Source organism: Desmodus rotundus, chromosome 4 (genome assembly GCF_022682495.2).
Source record: "Desmodus rotundus isolate HL8 chromosome 4, HLdesRot8A.1, whole genome shotgun sequence".
Classification (NCBI taxonomy): domain Eukaryota; kingdom Metazoa; phylum Chordata; class Mammalia; order Chiroptera; family Phyllostomidae; genus Desmodus; species Desmodus rotundus.
The window spans coordinates 173,128,298-173,149,261 of record NC_071390.1 but is presented as its reverse complement, the minus strand read 5'-3'; the positions used below and the strand labels follow the sequence as shown (position 1 = coordinate 173,149,261).

The 20,964-nt window shown below is 45.0% G+C and overlaps 1 protein-coding gene across 10 annotated transcripts in view; it reads right to left on the bottom strand.

Moving 5' to 3' along the window:
- LDB2 (LIM domain binding 2) overlaps window positions 1-20,964 on the bottom strand; it is a 329,224-nt gene that overhangs the window by 138,227 nt on the left and 170,033 nt on the right. The gene's annotated exons all lie outside the window — the stretch shown is intronic.

Below are 20,964 nucleotides of genomic sequence, written 5' to 3'. Positions count from 1 at the left end.
AAGCATATGGTCTAAGCTATAAACACGGTAAGAATACCAAAAAGGAAAGAAAGACCTGAGAGCCAAGTCAAGAAAGGATTCTTGGAAATGGTGACATGTGCATGTAATGTTAAAAGTGGGAGGGGCCAGGTGCTGGGTAGAGAGGCCAGGACAGAGACCCTGCCTTTCGGTGTTTGAGTCAGACGAGCTGAGGTTTCATTCTTGGCCCCTCACTTACTAGCAGTGAATTTGAGAAAGTTCCTTAAGCTCTCTGGGACTCAGTTGTACTGCTTAGTAGGGATAGAACAGCACCCATGTGACAACGTTGTAGGGAGGATGCACCTGTTAATACCTGTGAAGCACTCAACATACTCAGTGCGTGCTGGCGGAAGATAGCCACTGGGGTACAGGGCACAGGGGACAGGAGAGGAACAAGATGAATGAATAACAGAAGGATGAAGAGAATTCAGGGGTGACCTGAAGCCAGCAGGGGAGCTGAGCTTCCTTCCCAAGCTGCAAAAAGTATTCAAAGCTAACCTCACTAAACTAACTGAGGTTAGTTAGGTTAACGTAACCTAACTAAATCAAAGCAAATAAGCATATGTCCATAAAAGATGTTAACAGATTTTTCAAAAATGATTCACCACCAGCAAAGCAGAATGAGGAAAAACCCTGAAGTATGTGGGCAAGAATTGCAAAGGGGAAGCGGAGGCAGGGATGACTGGACTGGGCGGGAATGCTGACCAGAGCCCACTGACCCCCACTGTGGAGAGGACAGAACAATCCACATCCCCCAAATTCAGAGCATCAGTTTTGCTGTGTGACTGTGCTGGTACCTAAGGGACAAGACCCTGCCTTGGGAAAAGGCATGGTGGTTTACTAACCTGAGGTTTTAGTTGATTCCAAAGAGCTCCAGAATGTGTTTTGGTGTTAGATCAGATATCTTGTTCCATATATTTAGGGGGCTCATATAGTTTATTATCCAACCTGGGAGGCTTTTGTTCAGACAAATGCTAAACCAGATGCAATGCCAGGAAAACAAAGGTGAACGGAAACTCTCCAACCAAATCAGAACCCACGCTCCCATTTCACACAACCTGTGTAAATAATATGAACTTCCTGTTGGTTAGCCTGTCACAGAAACTCCGGGAGATGGCTGGATGTATTTTCACCATGCTTGGTGGGTATATCTAGGACTGTCTGAATTAGAACAGCCACTCCACCCGCCCCCCCATCTGAAACTGGGAATCGGCCCTGAGGGAGAGAGGCCATTGCATTAAGACCAGCAGTGGAGAGAGAAAGCAGACAGGGACAGCACCACATCAGAGTCCCTTGGTAGGACAGCCACACCTGGGAAACAATGCCACCTCAAGCCCAGCAAGCCACTTCTTGGTTCTATAGCTCCACTGGGCATGGTGAAGGGCGAATTGTGTGACCTCCACCTTTTCCACAGCAACACAGGAAAGGCCACCTCAAGAGTTAACATCTGTGGAGCAATTTTGTGCCAAGCCTGCCAGTACATTCTGTTTTAACAGCTGAGCTGAAGTATACTTGAAGACAACAAACTGAACGTATTATTGATTTGGGGGTATCCTTACGCCCATTGGTCATGAAGTGTCCAGTCTATGTGTGCCCCAAACATCAGGTATGTACAGTGACGCTGGGCACTGGGGGGGCTTTAGGGGTGTGGGGGCACCTTGCCCTGGGCTTCAGGTTTCCAAGAGGAGGGAGCTTCCGCAGAGTCACGCTCGGGGCCTACCTCCATCTCAGAGAATGTGGAGTGAGTGCTCTGGTAAGTTCTGGAGGAGTTAGTGACTCATTTAATCCTCACAGCAATGCTCTAAGGTAGACACTACGGTTTGTCATGTCCACATCAAAGGTGGGGAAAATGGGGCAAACAGAAGTGACGTGACCTGTTTGCAGTCACGTGGCCAGTGCTGGCTAGGGGCAGGACGGCGTGTCTCTGGGCTGCCTGTAGTCCCTGTGCTGTGAACCATTCTCAGTTACAGATGAGGGGTCACTGAGAATGGGTGGTCAGGGGAGGAGGTGAGAAGAAGAGGGGCGGAGGAGGGGCAGGAGAACATTCCAGAAAGAGGAACTGATGCAAATAAAAAGTCAGAGGTGGAGCAGCCAAAGGACGATTCCCTGGGCTCCTGAAAGCCAGCCGTACCAGAGCAGAGGGACTGCGCAGGGAGAGAGGACATGGATTGTCCCTTTTCTACTTAGAACATCTTCCTCTTGTTCCTTTCCCTCAGCCAAAGCTAATTTCCACTTTCATCTTCCCCTAGACTCGATGAAATGAAAGCAGGGACCCTTAATTAATTTAAGACCCTTGGTAGGCTTGGCTCAGCTCCTCCTTCTTCCTTCAAGAAGTCAGCTGTCCTTCCAAGGTCCAGCTCAGTCCCTACAGGAAGGAGCTTACCGGAGACCAGCTTTGCACCTAGTTCTGGGGATCAGAATAAGAATCCCACTAGGCCAACAGACCTCATGCCAATTCCTCCAGTCTGGCCTCCAGGAGTGAAGCTGATATTTCAGTCTAATCTTTAGTGTTCTACTTTACTTTTCCACTTGTTCAAAACCAAGATGGGAAATGGGGTGCTGGTTACTGGAATTTCTCTTCAGAGCTCTCAAGAACATCCCCAAGAAACCGTAACTCATTTCCATTTTATTCCCAGGTAGATGACTGAGCTACCAAAAGCAGACCCCCTGATTCTAGGACATGACTCTTAGTGGATGACCCTTTGTATTTACAAATCTCTCTGATAAATTTCATGAAGCAGTTTTCTGCCTGACCAACTCACCCAACCTGGGAGCTCTCTACTCCAGAGATAAACGAGAAGTAAACTTAAATAAATGTTTATGAGGTCCCAAAGATAATAATGTCACTTTAAATAATTCATTACAAAACCAGCAAGTGTATTTGTCTCCAAATACATTTGTGTTTTGGAAAATTCCACTTGGAGATAACCGCACAGCTGGGAAATCTCACATAGGCCTACTTCCTGCCTTAATACTAATGTGTCCCCCATCCCCAAGAGCTAAAGTAATTTCAAGTATAAACTAACATAGGCTAAAAATGTATCCTATGGTGATGTTCAAAAAAATCCAAACTGAATTTGGGGGGAATTAGGAGAACTGAGATCTAGAGCTAGTGCTGCCACTGATTAGCCGTGGGGCCCTGACCAAATCACTTGATGTCATTTATAAACTTTGGTTAATTAATCTGTAAAAGGAGTTGTTTGGACTGGAATCTACAAAGTTCCTTCCAGCTCTAAAATTATGTCCTTCTAGGGCCAATTAACCAAGAACGCAGGAGTGGAATCAATTAGAAAGTTGGGGGGGTGTCCAAGGAGCAGAGGGCAAGTGCCGCTGCCGTCAGAAATTGTTCCCCTCATGGAGGCGCCAAGATAGAAAACAGCAGAACTTTGGATTAAGGTATTAATAAAAGTAACTTTAGCTGCTGGGACAGATAAAACCCTCAAATCTCAGTAGTTTAGCACAACAGAACATGCTCGTGGACTCTCTGGTGGGGAGGTTCCACAGTGACTTGAGGACCCCAACCTCTCTGTCTTGCAGCCCCATCACCCTCCAGGGCAGACATTCAAGAAGACACATCTGCTTTTTAAACACTCAACTCAAATGTAACACACGTGACTGTCCTCACATTCTATTGGCAGTAACAGGTCATAAGACCTCACCTAGATGTCAAAGGGCAAGAAGAGGGCATGGCATTACAGTTCCAGGCTGGGCATCCACTTAGCAGCGATAACTTTCCCCTACAGGAAATGGAAATCCATCTTTGGAGAGCAACAGCCCCATCTTTCAGAGTTAATGTGGTGTGTTTCTCATGGATACACACACTCTATTTTCTATGGCAACTTTCACATTAGCAACTCATTTCTGCTTTGTCTGGTTTTAATTAGGGGACACAAGTGTGCCAAATAACACAGCAGCATTCACGACTAAAATCCAGCTAAGCGCAGTTGAAACCCAGTGTGTTTTGCTCTGTGCGCCTTTCTGTTTGCAATGCACGAGCAGAAATCCAAGCCAGATGCTGTGAGAGGGGAGAACGTGACCGCAGCCATTTCTGTTGAACTCTAATAAGAGCGAGCACATGAAGAATGGCTGGATTCAGGTAGAATTCAACTCATCAAGAATATTCTACAAAATATGTATATATTCCTTGATTGCTCATTCATCATATTTTGGCTTATTGAGCTGTTGACAGACTTATATTTCTTGTTTTGTGGGGGAAAAAACACTTCGAAAAAGTGTCATGTTATTAGCTAGAGAGCTGAACATTGTTAAATTTGTTTTCTAAGGCACAGAAAGGTCTAGATTTAGTAAACTCAGTTTTGTACCCAGTAGAAACATTCAGACCTTGAATTCTGTGTTTGATAACATCTCTACCATACATTAGTATTTATGTGTGAAATAAAAACTTATTAAACATACAAATTAAGACTTCTGGGCCAACAAAGAGCATCAACTACGGCAAGTGCTGGGAAACGCTTTTCTGTAAAGGGCCAAATAGTAGATATTTTAGGTTTTACGAGTCATGCAGTCTCTGTCCCCACTATTCAACTTGGCCTTTGTTGCAGGAAAGCAGGAAGCAGCCAGAGATGATGTATAAATGAGTAGGTGTGGCTGTGTTCCAATCAAACTTTATTTACAAAAACAGGCAATACACTGGACCTGGCCCACAGGCTGTAGTTTACAGATCACTAAACCAGGGGCGAGATGGCAGAAAACCCACAATGGACAGTTCATTTATGCCTGGGTGAGAGCCTCAGTTTTCCTCTTCCTTCTGGAAGCTGGACCTTCTAGATTTGTTTGGAACTTCTTGTATAAAATAAATAACGTTCCCACTATAGATAGTTGATAAAGGGGAGAGATATTTACCAGCTGGTAATGAACAGAGTCAGAGACCCAGGAGAGCAAGTTCTAATTCTGGTTCTGTCACTATGGGGACTTTGAACTTGCTTGCTTCATTTAACTTCAATAGGCTTTTGTTTCTCCCTCCCTAAAATGAGGGAGTTAGGCAAGATTACCTCAAATATCTTCCACATCTTTCATGTTCTTTTTAGAATGAAAAGCTAACTGTGTTGAAAATACACTTTAGACTTGGATTCAGAGGGTACAGTTCTACAGGTTGCTAAGTCCATCACCTTGGATGAGCTACTTAAACTCTCTAAGCCTCAATTTCCTCAAATGTTCAATGGATCTCATACTCTTTACCCGACAGGATGAAAGGAAATAAAGAATGTGAAAGTAAGTAGCAGGTGGTCCAGAAGCAGATTTAATGTTTCAATCTAAGCCAAATCCCAATGTGGATTCCATGTCTGATTTAGAGAAATGTTCTTCAGTCCAGTTATCCTAATATAACAATCAATAACAATCAAAGCTGCCTGTACCCACTTAGACTCCAGAAGCATTCTTAAGCAAGTGATCATCAAAAAACAAGAAAAAGTAAGTCAAAATACGAATGTGGCAGATAAGGCTAACCACAAGGTCTCAAGAATTCAGTTCTCACCGGGCAGAAAGCTCCAAGCAGGAGGTGGCTATGAATGAGGATTCACCCAACTCCCTTCACTAGATGCTTACAGAACTATCATTCAAACCCTCCCTCCCTGTGACTGTTTCTTTAGCACAGACCAAGCCTTAAAGCCACATCCAAAGAGAGGGCTGCCAATGCAGTTAGGATGAAAGTTGATTACCTCCACTGTGCTAGTCTCACCCTGGCAGCCCAGGACACCTCTGCTCACTGTACCTTTGCAGCCTTGCTCTGCAGTGGGTATTGATCACAAGCCTCATTCTTGCGGATGCTCTACAGGCTAAAAGAACTCACCTAAGGCCAAACCTCATGGGGAGCCAGAGAGAGTGTTCTTGCTTGTAGCCATGGTTCTCAAGACAGGATAAGAATCTTTGGGCAGAAATGGGGACATGCAGAGGCAGGGACTCTGAAACCAAACTTCCTCATGAACCTGACAGCCAGGGACTGCTTCCCCCCAAACCACTGGGCTCTGAGAAGATGGATAAGGCAGGGAGACAATCAGAACCCAAGATAGGAGTACCAGCTTGTTGCTCTTGACATTGGAACAGAGCCTTGCACATGGCAGGTGAACACCATGTGTTTTCATTGAATGAATGAATGAATGAATCCATCAGTGAAGGACTGGCTGAGCTCCATGTTGCCAGTACCAGAATGGCCCATGGATAAAAACAACTATTGTTTTCATTTTTCTGTTTTTGTGTTTAATGCATGTCCTTGCTCTTGCTGCAAATCACATTCTTGTCCTTATTCACCCAGCTTTCACCCTTCTGAAGCCTGACCTCCTATTTTCTTTGGCCTCTACACTCCTTCTCTGGCTCTGGCTTCTGCCTCCCACCCTCCTTCATCTTCATCCCAAATGCTTTCCCAAAAAAAGCTTGAGAATAAATTTTTTCACCAATGGAATGTGGGGTGAGAGGGGAGGATTTCTTGTTTCCATGTACATTTATATTGTATAACTTAGCTCTATAAATTTTTTTAAAAGCACTAATTTGAGTTCATTAATGTAATGCCATGTGCTTCTTGTTAAGAAACCTATTTTCAATCATGGGAATGACAACAGTAAGGAAGAGGGTGATTTAAGGAATTGATAAGCTAAGCCAGGATTTCTTTAGAAACCAAACAACAGCAGACCCCACTGGCAGCTGTATCTGCCGTGACCACCTAATGTGCACTCAGTTCTTCTGGGAACTTCTCCCCTCCCCGCCCACCCCCCACTCCGACCCTGCCATAACTCCTCTATGCAGGGTGCTGTGCTAGGCCTGGGTCAAAAGAAGTCCAGAAAAAAAAGTTAAAATGTGAGAATAGATGATTCTAGGAACTGTCTCATGAGTTTTCAGGATAAAGAAGTTGGTATGTTTTGGAACTGGAATTAACCTTGCTCATCATAACACAAAATGTGGGGAGTAGCTGAGAATGAGCCCTCATCCGGCCAACACACATTACAGACGGAAGTACGGGGAAATGGTCTCGTGCTTGTCCAGCCTCTAATAAGTGTCAGGCCCTGGGCTAGATTTTTTTATATTAAATTTTTGCTTCAGAACCACTTTAAGAGTCACATAAAAAAATGGACATAAAGACTTATACGCACTATTCCAAGCTACAATATGTGAAAATGCATGAATGGGGATTTGAACTCCAGTCTGTGGGATCCTGAAGCCCTTATTGCTTTTGCAACTGTGCTGCAAACATGAGCAGCCTCCACATGGCAGGAAAAGGGCTTTGCAGCAGTAGTCGGATGGGGGAACTGGGTAAGAAGACAAAGGAAAGACCCATGAAACAAACACCTTTTGAGGAAAGTGGGTATTTCATCAGAGACCCCTCATTTCACCCAACTCAGGCAGGTGCTATGGAGCCTGCAGAGCAGAGGAGGCCGGTCCCTGACACCGAGGTCAGGTGCCTGAGTCTTCCTGTAGCCCCACAAGGCTCCAGGGCCTCAAAGCAGTGAGGACTCGCCTAAGTGGCTAAAGAATTAGCACACCTCCTGAGCAGTTGTAGCAACAGCTCCCGTTTCATGATTGTTTGCCATGGGCCCAGCATGATGAGTTTTGCTAAGCACTTCGCATATGTAATTTCATTTTACCTGCATAACCCTTGGAGGAGGTACTGTTAGTCTCACTTACTATTTTATTGTTATTCAACGAGGAAACAGTGGCTTAAGAATTTGCTTTCCAAGGTCCACAGTTTGGTCAGTAACAGAGTTACAATTCAAGCCCCACTTTGTCTCCTACTAAAATATGTGCTCTTAATCTTCAAGTTCCCTGCTCATAAAAAATTGCATTTGCTGATACGGGATAACTACATGCAATTCACACAGGATCCCAGATGCTCACAATTGATGTATGTGGCATTAGTGAGCAGGATTCGCTGTGGGGTGTGAGCTGGGATGCAGAATGGAACCCACAGAGGACGGAAGAACCAGGTGCTCTACAGGGTCCAGTTGGGACCAGAAGAGACACCACAGCGACTTGTAAGACAGGACTGGGGACTGGTAGTTCAGGCAGGCACTGCTGCTGTGGGATATCACAGTGGCTGCTCTGTGTCCTGCGTGTGGACACACACACACACACACACTGTGTTGAGATACAGACACAGTCCTCCTCTGCTAGTGTTTCTCTTGTGTCTATCACATTCTAAGGTCAAACAACCCAATCAAATATGGATGAAGAGAAGCGCAGTCTCAGTTGCCGTGGCGAGGAAGAGCACACATGGACACCACACTAGCTGGTTGGAAGGGGCCCTGTCCGGGTCCACTAAGGGGCCTTTTCCAACGGCACAGGGCACTCACTGCTGACCCCGGGGGCGGGGGCGGAGTTAAGCTGGTATGTCTTGGGGGAGGAGGTGAGGCAGACAAGAAAAGCAGCATAAGGATGACATCTTAGCACAACCCAAGGAAGTTATGAAGAAAGAAGAAACCTACTCTTTAAGTCCAAACGAGGGAATCAAGTGCATTCTAGTCCTTCCTGAGCCGGGGTGGAGCAGGCAGGGTGGGAAGGCACTCTTGTGCTGGGCCCCTGGGGAGAGCCCACTTGAACTTGAGGGACACGTGCTTGTTTAAAGCTACTTAAATGGCAGAGAGTGACAGAGGCCACAGGTGGCAGCTGCCACCTCTGCCCGTGCACCAGACAGATAGGAAATTATGGTTTCTTGCTTTCCCTTTTATTCCATTTTCTTAAAAAAGCACAAAATGGCATTTTGCTCTATAGCTGTAATTACTATGATGGTATTAGATTATAATATGGGATCTGATAATAATTTTTTAAAGACATTATAATGTAGCTTTGCTTCTCTCTACATCTTGAGTGACTTGTCCAGGAGGCTCGGTTTGGGGCCTTTTCAATTGGGCTGCGTTCAAAACAGATAATGCACTGAATTTCAATGAGGCCCTCACGCAGCCTAAGGCCTCCAACACCAAATCTGCAGCATCCATGTCAAGAACAAACAGGATCTTGTAGCCTAAATTCAGAGCCTCTACCTTTTCTTCAGGCCCCTAGCCATCCTTCTCCCCTAATGCATATGTTCAGGTCTTGATATGTTCCTTCCAATGTGGGTTTTTAAAATACGAAACAATGTATCAGTTTTACAATTTTGGATTCTGCATCAGGCAGGGTCCAGTCAAATAAACAAAACCATTTCAGCTACTTCAAGCAGAGGGACTATAATACAGGGAATTACTTTCACAGATGGTGAAGGAGCTGAGACCAGAGGTCCAGGGCAGTAAGCAATCTGGAAATTAGCCACAGCAGGAAGCTGTGCACCTTGGAGCTTCGGCTGGGGGGAGCAGGCCCCTCAGGAGCGGGCGGGTCAGGGAAGGGCCTTCCAGCAGAGCTGGGTCCTGGAGACAACACTCAAAACGGAGGGCGGGGACACTCTGGCTCTGCCCTCCTTCTCTCCCCAATTTTCTTTCTGTTTTTAATTTCTTTTTTCTTTATTAATTGAGATGTAATTGACCTATAACATTGTATTAGTATCAGGTGTCATATATTTGCATATATTGCAAAATGATCGCCACAATAAGTCTAGTTAACATCTGTCATCATACATAGTTACCAAATTGTTTTTCCTTGTGATGGGAAACTTTTAAGATCTACTCTCTGGCAACTTTCAAATATGCCATACAGTATTATTAGCTATAGGCACCACACAGCACATCACATCCCCATGATACTTATTTTACAGCTGGAAGTTTGTATCTTTTGACCCCGCTTCATGTCACTTTCCCGACCCCTGCTCCTTTCCTCCAGCAACCGCCGACCTGTTCTCTGTGTTTGTGAGCTGCGTGTCTGTTTGTGAGTCTGCTTTTAGGGTCCACATACAAGTGAAATCATATGGTCCATGAAGTCTTGCCACGTGAATGGAGTTGTCCTAGATTCTGAAACTACAAGAATAAACATGACACAGAGCAGCTTTGCAAATGCAAATTTTCACAGTGACTGTGAAGCTCTCTGCCCGGAAGGAAATCCAGGAATTCGTGAACAAGGACTATGTGTGCTGTTACAGGCATTCACAGGATGTTATCCTTTAGGCCGAGGAGGCACACTAACCACAGGACCGAGCAAGGAGAAGCAAACGGGAATATAAGAACAAACACCATTGTTTCTCACATGTAGGGGACACTGTCTCACCTCAAGAATAAGAGTCTAGCTGGCCCGTCTGACATCAGTCTCGATGTGGCCAAATGACTTTGGCAGCTTTGGTCTGACATTTTCTTTGGAGGATAGGAGCAATTCAACATTTTCTAAACTCCAATTCTACCATTTTTGTTCATCCTAAAATGAAAGGGAGGAGTTAACCCATTTTCTTTTCGGGATGATGACGATTAGCAAAGGGAGTATGGGTGTTTGGCACACACAGGTCTCCATTGTTTTCTGCCAGCGCCCCTTCTCTGCGTCCATCCATGCCCCTTAGGGAGAGGCTGCTCCCTGCCCTGAACGGTGTTTACATCCTTCCTCCGCCTGCTGATTACCAACACAGTTTGTGGTTACATAAAGCTGGTTCTCAGTTTTCCTCTCCTATGTTCCGGGGACTGTATTATGGCATTGGTGACAACCTGAGATCCATGGGATTGAAACGTCATAAATATAAGGTGAAAGTGGCACCATCTGCATCCCCACGAGAGGCAAGAATATGTAATACAGGAGGGAGAAATCCTATAGGAAAAGAAGCATCGCATGAGTATCAAAACGCCAAAAACATACAGGTGTATATAAACTTATGTAATTAGACACCATAATTTAATGGAGTAGAATTTAAATGTAAATAACACTTGACTCATGCCTGGAGGAGAGAAAGCAGAAAACAATCTTCCACTAATTGCTAAGACCTTCAAAATAAGCACAGTTGATGCGTTCTCATCAAGTCTCTTGCTAAAATACACAAACAAACACAAAGTTACGTGTAAGCTTGTCCTTAGGGATGATTCACCAAGTCTAAAATCCAACAGCAGCAGGAAAAGGGTTACTGCCAACCTAGCCTGGGAACATGGAGATGCGCAGGTACAGTGCCCTAGCATGTAATATTTATAACAGTCATACAACTTTAATTTTTCCTTCTTTGCTGTGGAAAAAAGGAATACTTTTTTTTTTCTGTTTTAGTAAAGCTCAGCACTGCAGAGGGAAAGAAAAAAAGAACCTCTTCAGGTTGGAATTTTCCATCACTCCCATCGGTCTAGTTAGTGAGCACAGCGGGACACAGGGCCAGGGAGGAGCGCAGGGACGGCGATCGTCTTGGGCAGGTTCGGGAAGGTTCCACAGTCCACAAGGCTGATAACCTGTGCGCAGTGGCTGATTACGCCTCATTCGCTTTTGCACTCTTCGTGGACACGTAGAGTGACCACACGTAGACACACAAAGCATGGAAGTCTGCCGCGGAAACCCAAGGCAATTTGTTCCTTGCTGTGAGCATTTTCATTAACTCCTGCCTTCCTTGGGGTAGAAATTAGTATGAATGCATTTACTCCCCAAATTTCCTCTCTTCCCTCCACGTCCCATTTATTTTTAGAGAGAGAATAAAGTAATTATCTGGATGAGATTCCCTGTAATTCTTGTAAAAAGCAAGCAAATAAAATTAGATTCAGGGGCCTTTGTCACATATAGGACATTGGCAACAAAAAAGAGAATAAAATGTAAATAAAAGAGCAGTATATATATGAATCATGATTTGATTTGAGCCTTGTGGATTTTGGTACCTCAAATCTTTGGGGAGAAGGACCAGGCAACTGTCATAGGTAGCTCTGGAATCTTCTGGTAGGGCTGTGACCTTGCCCTATGGGGTACCTGCTTCATAGAGTAATGATTCTTGTACTTTTTGTGGCCTAAGCTCCTTTGGGACTCAGACAAAAATCTATAGACCTCGTCCTTGCAAAATGCACAAACACACAAACATGTGCAAAATTGTGTATATGTTTTCAGGGCACTAACAGGCCCCGAAAGTGCCCTCCCGGGGTTCCTTGGGCCTCAAGTTATGAATGCATGTTAAAGGAATCTATGAAATAGTCAAAGCTCACTACTAACCATAACTTACAAATAATAATAATAAGAAGAAGAAGCAGCAGCAGCAGTTGGGAAGAGGAAGGCAGATAAAAGGGAAAACACAGAGATTCCTGCACAAGGAGTTTTTGTTCCTCTATCCAAACTGGTGCTCCCCTCCCCCCCCAAAAAAAACCCTTGATCTTTCAGCACTGAGTAAAAAAAAGAGTTATAATCATAACTCTCGTGTTTGTTAAGTGCTGATTATATGCCTGGCATTGCCCTAAGCATGTAGCTGTATCGGCGCTTTCAATCTGCACGGCCACACTGGAAGGCGGGTTCTTTGTACATATGTAACGGCTAGGCACAAACTGGCCCAGAGAGAATAAAACTACGAACCTCAGCCATACGACGCTAGAACCTCTGTGATAAATAAAGACGCGATCTGTTCGCACACAGAGGTTTGCCTGCATGCCAGAGTCCAAAGCACACACTGCACCTCCAGTTCCAGTCCAGGAGCATCCTGCACGAGTTTGGGACGGCTCTGAGGGGAGCATGCGTGTAGGATGCGGTACCTGAGCCCGCCTGACAGATCTGCTCCAGATGCAGGTAGCCCAGATGGCTAATCTAGTGTTCTCCTTTCTTCAGAGGAACACCCTTCATTAAAATAAATGTGAACTACAATGACACAGCTCTTTCAGGCAGTGAGCATTCTCCCTGCCTTCTAGTCCACCACCAGCTGTGATCAGTCAGTGTTCTGAGATGGGAGGGGAGGGAAGCGTGGTGAGAAGGGGGTGGAGGATCCAGAGAAAGCCTCTTCGGAGTTTCTTCTCAAAACCAGAGGAACGTGTGAATGTGCAAGTAAATACAGCAATGTGTTTGTAAAATGCTGTTTTCACAAGCAGCTATCAGGGTCAGGAATCCATTAAAATCCTTCCAGTAAGTTATCCCAAATGTGCAGACCAAATCCCGGCTCAAGAAGCTCCCTCGCAGTGTGGGCATTCAGCTAAGCTCTGCAGCTTGGAGGCAGAAAGGAGTAACCCCAGGCACAGACAGCACCAGCAGCGCCAGAAGAGGACCCAGGGGCTATGGTTTTCAGCTTTTGCTCAGACTCAGGGGCCTGATGTGACCACCCCAGAGGGGCAGCGACAGTTCAAAGTCTGTTCAAAGTCTGAATGATTCCCTTTGCTTATATACTGCAGTGGGTTTAAGGTTATCCCCATAAATTTGCATCCTTCAGAGGGAGAGAAAGGACTGGTATGTCAGGTCACTTGCTGTAAGGGTACTTTGCCCTAGTTAGTATCAGCACCTCAGCAGAAAGAAGAAAATACAGACTAATGGGAATTGCTCCATGGACGTGCCACGGGGGCCCAAGGGCACCAGGGAACAGCAGGTCCCAGCCTCAGCATCCCCAGTGTGCCTCCCAACATCTCTGTGATGATCAGCGCTTGTCTGAGAACTAGAGGCCCAATGCAAAAGGTGACCCAATAGATTTATCAAGAAAAAGTTACAAAGCCTGTAGAAGACTAAGAAGCCTTATAAAACATTGCAAAAAAAATCATGCCAAAAATCTCAATGCTTTAAAATATCTCTAGTTTTTAGCGTGAGCACTGTCTAATCAGAATGGATTCAACCAGGGATCGGCACCCTGATTCTATGAAGGGCCACACAGCAAATATGGTGGGCTTTGTGGGCTGCAAGGCGCCTATGAGGGGTACTCCAGTCTGCGCTTGCAGAATGCCGATCCATAAGTATTGACTGGCTATGGCTGTGTGCTAATCAAACTTATTCGTGGTCACTGGAATTCAAGGTTCACATGTGTAACTTTCTTGTACCATCAAATATTACTCCTCTTTTGATTTCTTTTCCAAGCATCTAAAATGTAAAAACCATTCTTAGCTTGCAAGCTGTGTATAAAGAGGGGCTGGGCCTGATCTGGCCCTGGGGCTGTCGTTGGCCACCCCCTGGACCGAATCACCAGTTGGGCAGCATCAGAGCAATAGATCACAGCTTGGACTCTCAGGCTGTTCTAGAGCGACTCTGGGACATGGAAGGCCTCGGGGAGGGAGGGGAAGGAAAGGGCAGCAGGACTAGGCACTGACTGGGTGGGGTAGCAGCTCCAAACCTTTTAGCCCTGAGAGGGAAAGTAACCCCGCTGCACATCACCGCCCCGAGCAGGGCAGTGGGCGCCTCTCTGACGGAGAACGGTCCTGCCTGCACTGGGAGGCTGCAGAGCCCCGAGCAGGGCATGCTTGTCCTCACAGCCAGAGCAGCTCCACCTCTTCAAGTTGCCGACATGTCAGTGCCAAACCCATGATTACTCTGATCAACAAAATTAGTAAAAATAACCGAAGTTGCCACTTCCAATTAAAAAACTTTTTTTGAAGGGATTAATATGTAGATATTATGTGTGACCTTTTGGGAACCTGAGCTCTGACCCCAGGGTGAGGAAGAGCTGAGAAAGTCAGAGCGGGCCAGACACTTGAACCCCCCAGAAGGACAAGAGACCCCATTTCTCTCTACTGTAAATTGGTCATGGAAGGAGGGATACTACCTGTTTCTGCACATTAGGGTGAGCTAGCTGTGGTTTTGGAAAAGAGTTTTGTTCTGTTTTTTGGAGAAGCTATGGAGGCCATTCCAGGATTGGCCTAGATGAAGGCTGTCACCAAGCTGCCAACAGGTGGCTCCCACAGGCCCGGACATCTGCATTCGACTCACTGCAGAGCTTTAAAAATACAGATTCCCAGGGTCTACTCAGACTGCTTTGATTCCCTAGGTCTGGGGTAGGTGCCACAGCATATGCATGAAAAAAGTTTCCCAGGGCCTTCCTTCAGGTTGGGAGTCACTCTAGTCAACAGACCAGGTAAGCCGCTTGGAGTGGGCTGGGAAGGGAATTGTAGCCGAGAGTCACCATGGAGGTCACAGTGGCCAAGCCCAGGACATGCTTCAGGACTGCCGAGTGCCAGGTTTCTATCCTTCGTAACCCTGAATTACACATTCTTCAATCATCTTGTCTTCGCTCAATCTACTGCACCATGTTTCTGTCCCAGCAGAACTATACCTTCCCAAAAAAATATTCATTTATTCACAATTTTTCCCAAATATATGATTTTCAATTCAAATATCAAAAAAGTATCTGTTGAGCAGTAGACTGAATGCATGACTGACAGCTGCCTGTGGCCTTCCCCTGTGACCCCGGGTGACCTATTCTTCATGTCTGTAATCTCACACTCCCAAGCAGAAGTCCCTAATTGCATCACCAAGATGCTTTGCACCTCAAGGCAGTGACGTGCAGTTCCCTCCACCTGGGTTGATTACCTCTGCCTCCATCTGCAATTAAGGAGATACTATCCATCCTTCTAAGTCAGCTAGCCAATTGTGTCCTCTGGGACTTTTCCCCAGGACCCCCAGCTTCTTTCCTGGACCACAGCAACAGCCTCTGACCACATACTCTGCTGCCCCTCCTGCCTCTTTCAGGGCACTCTTGACACAGCGGCTAGAAGGACTTCAGAATATATCAATCACACCATTCCCCTGCTCAAAACCCTCCGATGACCCCCTGTTAAAGGGTGAAGCCCACTCCCCAGTAAGGTCTCCGAGCCTTATGTGGGGATCTGGCCTCTGTCCCTCCCTGCCCGGCACCTACTGTGTCTCCTTTACTGCCCTTCCTTCACCCTCACTGGCCTCCCTGCTCCTCTCTTGCTTCTCTCTGCCTGAACCCTCTGCTCCCTGATCCTGATGGGCTCAGAGCTGGCTTTGTGTTTATTCCTACCGGTGGCTTCCTCGGTCCCCTACCCCACAGTTAGGTGGGCAAGACAGACCAACTTCTTGCTCTAATCAAGTGGACCCTCCAGTAGAAGCCAGGAAGCAAGAAAGACCTAAGTAAGATTGACCTAGGCAGTGATAAGAAACATAAAGAAAATTAAAAATAAGATGTTGTGTTAGAAATTTGTTCACCTTGCAGTGCCATCACCTATGAAAATACTTGGAACACTGTAGGCATTAAATAAGTATAAGCTGAAAAGTGAATTCCCCTCTAGGTGTGTATATTCTTTATATTTCAGCAAAATGGATCCTTATTTATGCACTGGTCTATGCTATGCTTTTTCTGCTAATAACCTATCTTGCAGAGTTTTCCACATTAGCACATTACATCCAATTGACTTGCCCAAATAGTTTCTTTTTATTTACCCTGCTACTGGGTGACTGATAATTTCCAGTTTTGTTTTTCTCTCTTTCTTGGTAATTACAAACAAACCCTCACCAAACATTCTAGAATATATGTCTTGTTACACTAGGCACAACTTGAGTAAAGGAAATTTCTGGGGGTTAGAATTTGGGGGTCAAAAGAGTGGGAGCAATGTCATTTTGATAGAGACTGCCAAACTGTCCTCCCCCGGCGTCACCGTGTGAACTCACATACGCTCTGAGGGTAGACTACGCTGTCCGTGAACCTCGCGGGTCCCCTTATTACCAAACTTTTTGGCAGTTTGTCAATCCGATAGATTCCTGCTTTTTTATTTGATTTGCACTTCCTTAATAATGAACAAGGTTGAACATCTTTTCGTACATTTATTGGCTATTTGCATTCCTTTCTGAGCTGTCTTTTCATATCCTTTGCCCTTTATTCTATTGGTTTCATTTTTTTTTCGTATTCTTTTCTGTAGGTTCTTTGTAAATTAAGGAAATTTGCTTTATGATTCATACTGAAAACATTCCTTCCTGTTTATCATTTTTCTTTTCACTCATTTATTTATATTTATTTATTAGCATACTTTATATGCCACACAGCGAAGTTTTTTTAAATCTGCATAAACGCCGACATTAGTTTCTTTTATGGCTCCTTGGCGACGATTTATTTTCCACGGAATAAGAGTCTTAGTGATCTCATCATGGACAAAGTGACTGTCTGCTCCATTCGGGCTGTGACTGCAGAACACCACAGATCTGGGAGCTTATAAACAACAGAATTTATTTCTCACAGTTCTGGAGTCTGGGAAGTTTAAGATCAGATCCCAGTGCTGGCAGATTCACTGTCTGGGGATGGTCTGCTTTCCTGGCTCCTAGACGGCTGTCTGTCTTCTCACTGCGCCCTCACATGGCGGAAGGGGCAAGGGAGCTCTCCTCTGTCTCTGTGATAAGGGCACTAATCCTATTCACGGGGCTTCCCCCTCATGCACTCACCAACCCCCAAAGGCCCCACTTCCAAATACCGTCACATTGGGGATCAGTTTTCAACATATGAATTTTGGGGAACACAAACATCCAGAACAGCCAGTCGGTAAGAGTTACACGGAAGACAGAATTCCCAGAGTCTTGCCAATAAAGTGCTCTTAGAGAAAACCGAGGAAAAGTTACCCATCGATGACAGATTCTCTTCCTTGATATATCTCTGTTGTAATTACAGTCAGCCAGCTTCCCCTTCAGCCTCCACAGGAATTGAGTTTCCTGTTTTATGAGCCAGCCCTTTACATTGTTAAACAACTTTTTATTTATTTGTTCAAATAAGAGGTAGAGAAACCGTGGTCCAGGCAGGGGAGCAGCACACACAGAGGTCAAGGGCAGGAGGTGAGAGCATTCTCAGGGGCTGCCCATTCTTCACCTCAACGTGAGCTAGTTTCTCAGAATACAGGGCCAAAAACTATCTCCTAGGGTTTTCTCATGACTTTGTAATAAACTGAACACATTTGAAATAAAAGATTCCACCCATCTTTTAGATCCACGCTGCAAAATTCAAACCAACACTACATGATAAGAATCATCGCTAACTAATTGCATAATAAATCCCAGCACAGATTTCACTGCCGAGGGATATTATCAAGTAAAAAGTATTTTTTTCCAGTGTATGGGAATAAGATGTACTTTTGTGAGTTTGTCTGTAAACTAAGTACTGTATATCAATACCATTTTCCACTGACTTTTATAATGTAATTAGGTATGTGATGGCCTTGTATCAACATCCATTATGCAAATGGAGATATGTTCCCATGGAGAATATCTGAGATGGAAAGGCATATAGAATACCTAAAAATATAAAGAAATTACATTAAGAATTGTGAGAGAAATAAGGCAATAACTCCAATCTCCAAAAATAAAAACTATAGAGAAGAGGGACAAGGAAAAAGAGGTCAAAGGTAGATTTATAGAGCTTAAAATGATCATTACTCCAAAGAAGGACTTGAACCTTTTATTGCTCATTTCTCTCTCTGGGAGAAAATAGAGAGAAGAGCTGAGAGGTAGAAGTCCCATGATGCACTCTGTTCCCCGATGACTGGCTGGTGCTGTATTCACTTAGGACACAAATGTTCTAACAAATAAAAATTAGCAAATGAAAGTACAAAACACCCAGTTCAATTTGAATTTCAGGTTTAAAAAATGAATAAACTTAAGTGTAAATATGTCTGAAATACTGCATAGGTATCCTGTATTCTATCTGGCAACCCTGGTGGACGGTCAACTTCTGACAATATTTTCCCTTTGAAAATTCCAAACTCCATAAAAATGACCCTTGAGGTAACTCAAACCATACAAGCTCCTTATATTTCCTGTTAAATACACCTGGTTGCCACATATGAAGACAGGCTTGTCCTTAGAAGTTTCAAACACCTGAGAACACACCCAGTCACATATTTCACCCGTAAACAAGCACATCCTGACCTGAAACAATCACCTCCTGCTTTCCCCCTGGAACTTCCAGTAGGTTAAAAAAATCACTGTATTTGTTCTATATTGAGTGGTGTCTCGCATTCAATCACATCATACCTTCGAAGATGCTCCTCACTTAGAGTGAGACACCCTGGACTGGGCAGAAGCCAGAGTGGGTAGAGAGAGGCCCACAGAATCCTCCTATGGACTTCTCCTTGTAAATACACCAAGTGGGAGGACTTGATGGAAAACAAAATCTCATTGGATTGTAAGTAAAACCACTCACTTCTGACATCTCCTGGTCCAGTTTGAATACAACAACTTAGGTAATCACTTCATAAAGAAAGCTGAAGCCCTCTACTGAATAGTTAAGAATATATGTCCTCATCAGCTACCTAAGTAAAGGGACGAATGAGTGAACAAATCACAGCCTATATTGAACAATACAAATAAAAATAGGTCTAATTTTGTGTTAAGTGTGTGTGTGTGTATCAACTTAGTTGTTACTCAGAATAGTCCTATATAGGAGAGACTCTTACTATCTCCATTTAACTCTCAGAAGCCTAAATCAGAGAAGAGTTAAATAATGACCCACGGTTACACTGCTAAGAAGTGGATAAGGTGGAATTCAAACCAAGGCAGGGAAATATGATGTTTCCTTTCTATGATGCACTTGCCCCTCAGATTATCCAATAAGCAAAAGGCAAAATAAAATGTTGTCAAGAGCCATGTTCAGCAAATCGAAAGCCCTTTCCAAAGGGCTCATCCCATTTGACCAGAATCTTTACTGAGCAGCTTCAGTCTCACAACAAAAATCTACCCCTGCAGTAGATAGCCTTTTAGCTGTTGAGCATAGTGTTAGTTGGACCAGCCTTATCACCCATTACGCTGCCAGAAGTGAAGCAAATTGGATGGAAAAAAAGTAGAGTGGATCGAGTGTAGGAGCCATGCCTGGCAGGCATGTGACTTTGGACAGGTCCCAGGCTTCGACACTGTAGTGGTTTCTTCGTCAGAACAGAAAATGATAACGTGATGAACAGCAGCCAGGCGAAACTGAGTTCCCGCGAGTGTTGGGCACCAGGCCAGGCACTCAGCATACGTGGTGCCAAGAACGCCGTGCTCCTAGCCCCCACTGCTGTCCTTGCTTTGTAGATGAGGAGACTGAGATGCAGAGGAAGACCATCACCCTCTATGAGTCGCACAGCTAACCGGAAGCAGAGCCAGGATTTGTAGCAGGCCTGACTCACCTCCTGGCAGCAGCCTGAGCTAACTGTACAGGTTGTGGTATTCACACTGCCTGAGACCTCGTCCTGTTCTAACACTTATTTTCTGCTGTGTGATATTACATAAGTTATTTAACCTTCCTGTGCCTCGGTTACTTCACCCGCACACTGGGGAAAACGGTGCAGGTTCTGCCTATCACTCTTACTTTGCTATTACCATCTATGCCCTTCCTATTTCAACACATTGGCTCTGTCTCATTAAAGAGAGGATTTATAGTTCAAAAGGTCCATAATTCCTGAATTTCTAAAAATGTGGAAGTGAAGGGGGGGAAGCAGAAAGAAACAAAGACCAAAGTTCCTTCAGGATGAAAGTTCTTATGAAGGGCTGCTGGGAAAAGGTCAAAAGGAGAAAAGATCTGAAACACCCAATCTTTTGAGTTTCAAGTATTTTATTCCCATTGGGTTTGCGATATTCAAATGCCAACACTTTGCATAAACTTGGAAAGTTCTTTCCTTGGTTATCAACATATTTCTTGAGAAGGATCCACAAAATGAAAAATTCAACTACATGCCCTGCCATCTCCCTCACCCCCTCACTCTGATGGGCACATCACCCCGAATCACCTGAATATGCATTGTTTTAAAAGTCACCACCTAAGATTCCATGTGCCCCTCCTACTCATGTCTTCTCTCTTCTGGTGTGAGGAAGAAATGAATTGAAGGTGAAAGAATTTGCTGCTGTGTTTTAGGCTTTGTTGGACTCCCTTCCTTGCCCAAGTGCCTCTCCCCTGGACCCCTATGATGTGGGTGAGTGGCATCCTCCTTCACCAACTTCATTCAGTGGGAGACAGAAATGATGGCTGCTGAGGTCCAGCTGCCGGCTTAGTCTCCACGGGGATCACGAGTGAGTCCCGACACCACCAGCATCTGCACAGACATGTGTCCACGGCGCAACACTGGCGGCAAGACTTGCGGGACAGCTAACAGCCTCCTTGATAACCTCTCATGACCTAACCCCCTGCTCGCCCATACTGAATTCCTCCAGCCCTTGAATGCCTGAGGTACTCTCCCTCCTCTCATCCATGTCCCGTGGAAACAC